Here is a 6120-nt window from a genome sequence, read left to right on the forward strand (position 1 = left end):
GAATCCCGCGAACCGGCCCGGGACTGGGCCGGGTCGACCGGGACGCAGGGGTGAACCGGCCCCTGACCGGTCCCCTCATCCCCCACCTCTTAAACCCTGGGGGATGGGCCGGGTTCGGGACGGGTCTGGCGGGACGCGGGCCGGGGCGGGCCATCCCGGTCCCCCTGCCAGCCCTAGTGGCGTGTTTATGCAGAATGACAAAATTATAGCTTATGCCTCCAAACATTTCAAATTTTGATGAGAAAAATTGCCCAAACCATGACTTAGAGTTGGTTGTTGTCCTATTCGCCTTGAAGATATGGCGCCACTACTTGTACGATATTTATGTTGATATATTTACTAATCACGAGAGCCTACAATATGTGTTCATCCAAAAAGAGCTCAATCTCAGACAAAGGAGGTGGTTAGAAGTACTCAAGGAGTATGACATGAGTATTCTTTACCACCCAAGTAAGGCTAATGTTGTTGATGATGCTTTAAGAAGGTTATCCATGGGGAGTACCGCCCATGCTGAGGAAGACAAGAGGGAGTTCGCCAAAGATGTGCACAAACTTGCACGCTTGGGAGTCACACTTATGGATTCCACACATGGAGGAATAATGGTGAATAATGGGGCTGAATCATCACTAGTGTTAGAGGTGAAAAAGGCGCATGACCAAAACCACATTTTGGTTGATTTGAAGGAGAATGTTCATAAGCAAAGGTTAGTGGCTTTTTAACAAGGGGGAGGTGGTGTGCTGAAGTATCAAATAAGATTGTGTCTACCTAGGGTGGATGGACTCCAAGAGCAGATCATGGAGGAGGCTCATAGCTCCAAATATTTCATTCATCCGGGTTCCACAAGATGTACTGCGACTTGAGAGAAGTATATTGGTGGGAAGGCATAAATAAGGACATTGCTGAGTTTGTTGCCAAATGCCCAAATTTCCAACAAGTGAAGTTAAACAGTTTTGAGGCAATGATACGTATCGAAAAGAAATTTTATAATTGAAAGCTTGGAACTATGAATTTTGATCAAAGTCGATGTAATGAGCTTGTGATTTGATTTTTTTGATGATTTCATAATCCAAATTTATATTATTATTCACCATATAATGAAATTCAAGAGACAAATAATTCACAAATACACTAAATCTAGTAATCATATAAATAAGAATAAACTACCAAACCTAATAGAAATAGAGGTTTTGACGCATGAAAAAAATCATATTTTTATTGTAATGGTGTCATTTGTCTTTTTTTCAATTTTGATGTTAGCATAGTTCAAATGTCAAACGGTTTAAGGCATATAATTTAGTTGAATTCAAATTCCTACATATTAGTAAAATTAAAATCCTAAATTTAGGATAATAATTTAACTAAGGGAAAATGTACAAGTACCCCCTCAACCTTTGTCCGAAATTTCAGAGACACACTTATACTATACTAAGGTCTTATTACCCCTGAACTTATTTTATAAGTAATTAAAAGTCAATCAGAGTTGGGCCCACAAGATAGTGTCACGTAGGCAAAAAAGGGATGGAAAATTATTAATAAAATAAATTCAGGGGGGGGTAATAGAACCTTAGTATAGTATAAGTGTGTCTCTGATATTTCTGGCATAGGTTGAGGGGGTATTCTTGCATCATCCCTTTAATATTTATTTAGTGTGAAATAAAATTTCAAAGAGTCAAAAGGCGAACTACATTCGCTAAGAACGGTCCCCTTTGTGCTTTTAATATATTATCGATGATATAGATAATATATTGTGAAGCTGGGGCGGACCCACATGCACCCGTGAGGGTGCACGTGCACCCGGTTACTTTTTTAAAAATTTTAATATATATGTATAAACAGTTGGAATAACGATTATATATATAATTGTGTACCCTAACAACCAAAAGGTGTTGTGGGTGCACTGTATTAAGGCGCTTCTTTGAAGCGGAGGGACGCATGTTCGAACCCTGCTAAAGGGTAGGTAAGTAATATTTATTTTACTTTTAAATTCAGCTTTTCCTCTTTTAAAAAAATTGTTGTCATATTCCTTTCGTAATTAAATTTAAAAATACGTAAAAGTCCCAACACAATTCTATACAAAATCTAAGACCTCTCAACAAAATATAAAACTTCTAGAAAATCTACACTAACAAGAATTTTTCACTGCATTGTAGGTAAGTAATATTTATTTTACTTTTAAATTCAGCTTTTCCTCTTTTAAAAAAAATTGTTGTCATATTCCTTTCGTAATTAAATTTAAAAATACGTAAAAGTCCCAACACAATTCTATACAAAATAAAAAAAATTGTTGTCATATTCCTTTCGTAATTAAATTTAAAAATACGTAAAAGTCCCAACACAATTCTATACAAAATCTAAGACCTGTCAACAAAATATGAAACTTCTAGAAAATCTACACTAACAAGATTTTTTCACTGCATAATTAAAGTCCTACTCCCATTATCTCGATAAATTGGTAAGTTCGTCTTGATAAAAAGTGAATTGTATTTCTTTTAATTTTTATAATTATAATGTTCAATATTGCTTAAAGTGGAAAAAAAATCACAATTAAGATTTATTGGGGCCTCAAAATTTTCAAAGGCCTATACAGGATGCTCCGCTAACCTTACTCTTAAGTCACTCCTAACCTTACCCTTGAGCCACTCTTAATGGTGCCCCCTATCTTTAAATCCTGAATTCACCTCTGTTGGGAAGACATTTAACCGTGTTCCATATCATAATATTGTTCATGTTATTATAACTTATAAGTGGGAATTGGGCTTGTGGTGGACTTGGTACACAATAAATTCTCAATTTCACATCTTTTTATTCTCATACTCAGATTTCAAATGTAATTCAAGTGAAAATATTTTTACGTGTGATCTAAATATTAATTTTTTATATATATAATTCAATTTAACCAACAAATTTGTAAATCTGTATTTCATTGGCTTACTTAAGTTTTTCACTTAACCTTTTTTTTAGAAAAATAAAAAGATAAATTTCCTGTCCAACACTATCACACAAAAACCTTGGAATAACTAACTTAAATTCAATTGAATTAAAATGACAATATTCATAGTGAATTAAAGTTAAATGGTGAATTCTCTTAGTCCAACACTACATTTTTTTACTGTTATTTTTTTCTTTTTGGAATGTGAAATTCATGAGATTCCTTTGAGCATGAAGTTGAAGCAACAACTTAAATGCACACTCATTCTAGGATAATTTAAAGGGAAAAAAATTGATCGAGTGATACTTAATGAACATTCTAAGTTTACATCTATTACCAAAAATAAAATGACCAACTTTTAGGAAAAGAATTTTCTAAAATATGTTTTGGGGTACAATAAGGAAGTATTTTCAGAACAAAGAGAAAAACAAAAAAATGTTGTCTTCTCAAATTTTTACAATACATATGGAATCTGAAGTTCAAGCAACAACTTGAATGCACATAATTTCTGTTAGTTCTTTATTTTATGACCATTTTACTAGGAATATTGACTTAGATTATTCTATAAAAATATTCTATGAATCTATTAAGTTGGTGGATTTTGTCAATGGGTTGATTTGTGTTGCCATTGAGCAAAAAAACATGTTTCTCCGGAATTTTCCAATTAAGAAGCTCAAGAAACTGTCTAATTCTAAAACTGGTTCCTCTTAGAAGTATGGTTTTGGATACGTTGAGCTTCACAATGATTATAAGGTAACAGTAAGCTACAAAAATGTGGGTGATGACAATTTACACCACAATGTGGGCAAAATATATAGTTTGAATATTAATTATTGGAAATGCTTGGATGATCTACAAAATGTGATTCAAATCTATAAATTGGGTATGTTTGTAAATAGGAAGCTTCATTGAGCTGCCAATAATAAGGTTATTGGCTATTATACTGATTGGGTTATCCTTGTTGCTCACTTCATTGAAGGGAGAACCAAAAACTTTGTAATGACCTGGTTGGTCATTTTTTGTTTTACATAGAAATTACCATTTTGCCCCTCCAAATATCAGGCCCGCGTCTGTTATGATGAGTTTGAAAGTTTGGTGTTGAACTTTGAGTTAAAACTTGTGAATTAGTTTGTGAGTTTTAAAGGCTAAATAGTTAAGAAAATGGTTTTTGGGGACTTTTGGAGTTTCAATTGTCGAAATGGATTTCGTCTATTCCATCGGCCCCAAAATGTGAAATATGATCTGTGAAAGTTGCCAAATTTAGATTTTGAGTATCTTTAAGGATTTGAGGTCCTAAGTTGTGAAATTATGAAAACTTAGCATTGACTTTGGTCAATATATGGGGTTTGGATGCTCGGATTGAAATTCTAAGAATTCTGTTGGATTTTGGTGATGATTTTAGGCCTAGGTGAGGCCTTAGTACATCTTTTTTTTAGCATTTTTAGGTGTTGAGTCAACTTCTAGTGGTTTTCACAGAAGTCGGGTAAGGTAGACCTCAAATTCATGTTTAGGAGGTTACATTAAGTTTGGAACGTCGAGTATAATCGATTTACTTATGCAGTTTGTGTGCAAGAGGTTCTAAACGGATCTCAAGGGTTGATTAAATATTTTAAGAGTTGGTTGATATTCTGATGTCTGAGTTTTGGTGCACCACCGCTTTTGTGGAAGTTGACTCGCTTTTGCAAAAGGTTAATCCCTTTTGACCTTCTCTTAAGCGAAGGACCTATCACTTAGGTGACCTTCATTTTTTAGAAGGGGGTGATGTTTTTCTGATGCTTGCATTTTAGCAGGGTTTGATTAATAAAACCCCTTGTCACTTTTGTGACATTACAGAGGGTTTTGGCCTACAATTTCGGGGTTTAAGCCCCATTTAATCATGTTTTAGCTTAGGGAGACCTTGGTGGCGATTTTTGAAGGAATTTTCAGTGCTAGATTATTTGGGTAAGACGTCTTGATCCTAAACCTTCATTTTCATTAATTAATTAAGAGTTTTACACTAAAATATGAAGAATTTCAAATATTATTTTCTGGATTGAAACTTTCTTTTTCAAATTGGGGTATGTGTTGATTGACCCACTTTTTAATAGAATTAGTCTTGTCATTGTGATTTCTAGTATATGATTGTGAAATACTTGATTATTTTAGATTGTGTGACATTAGAAGTGGTTCAAAAGGAAAAGACTCAACACTTAGAGTGATTGTTTATCTATTTAAGGCAAGTGGCATCCTAAGCCTTGTATTTTAGTTGAATTTGTATGTTTCTTTCGTTGATTGTGTGTTAGGAATAATGGGGATGGGCTGAAGAATTTAAAATGTCCTCTTGATACATTCAAATTAGTAAAAAGGGTTTAAATTGAAAAGGTTATGTGTTGAACGTGATGATGTTCATTGGTTTTTTGTACCCTTTATTGATTGATTGACGAAATGCTTGAAAGTGTGAATGTGGACTTGAATTTTGTCATTCGTTGTCTCTTCTATGTGGTGTGATATTGTCTATGTGCATTTATCATTGGACACCGTGATGAGATAGATAATAATTATTATGCTGAGGTCAATGCCGACAAGTGTGATTTGACCTAGGTCATTTCCGGATAGTGTTAATACGTCGACGCCATTTTTGGTAAAAGTTATAAATCCAATGGGAAATGGGATTGACTAGAGATTTAATATTGTGACTTGAGGTATTAAATTCATATACATGACATGCTTTATAATTGAGATTGATGTACTTGTTGTGTGTGATTGAACTACTTGACTTTGAGGTTGACTTATTTGATTCCCTTAATTAGTTAATTGTGGTTATTCAACTGAGAATGTTGGGCATGTGAGTTTTGTATTATAGAATAGCTAGGTTGAACTAATTTTTATACAGATTGTAGTTTGAAGAGGTACGATTGAGGTGTAATGTGGATTCTATTTGTAGCTAGTTTTTTTGTTTAGTAGATTGTTTCTTGGTACAGTGTTATTGATATTCATCCCTTGCTTCTACACTTGTGTAGGTTACGAGCCCAGACACGTGTGACTTGTTTCTGTTTCTTTGATTTTGAGGTTTGTCAAGGATTTGAAGACGAAACTGTTTATCATTCAGCGTTCCCTCTTTTTCATTCTCCTGTACTTTGTTCTATTTTAGAAATACAGATTGAGACTTGTATTTACTTCTTAATTTTATACTTATGTATTTAGTAGCTTGT

This window comes from Solanum pennellii, chromosome 2 (genome assembly GCF_001406875.1).
Source record: "Solanum pennellii chromosome 2, SPENNV200".
Taxonomy (NCBI): domain Eukaryota; kingdom Viridiplantae; phylum Streptophyta; class Magnoliopsida; order Solanales; family Solanaceae; genus Solanum; species Solanum pennellii.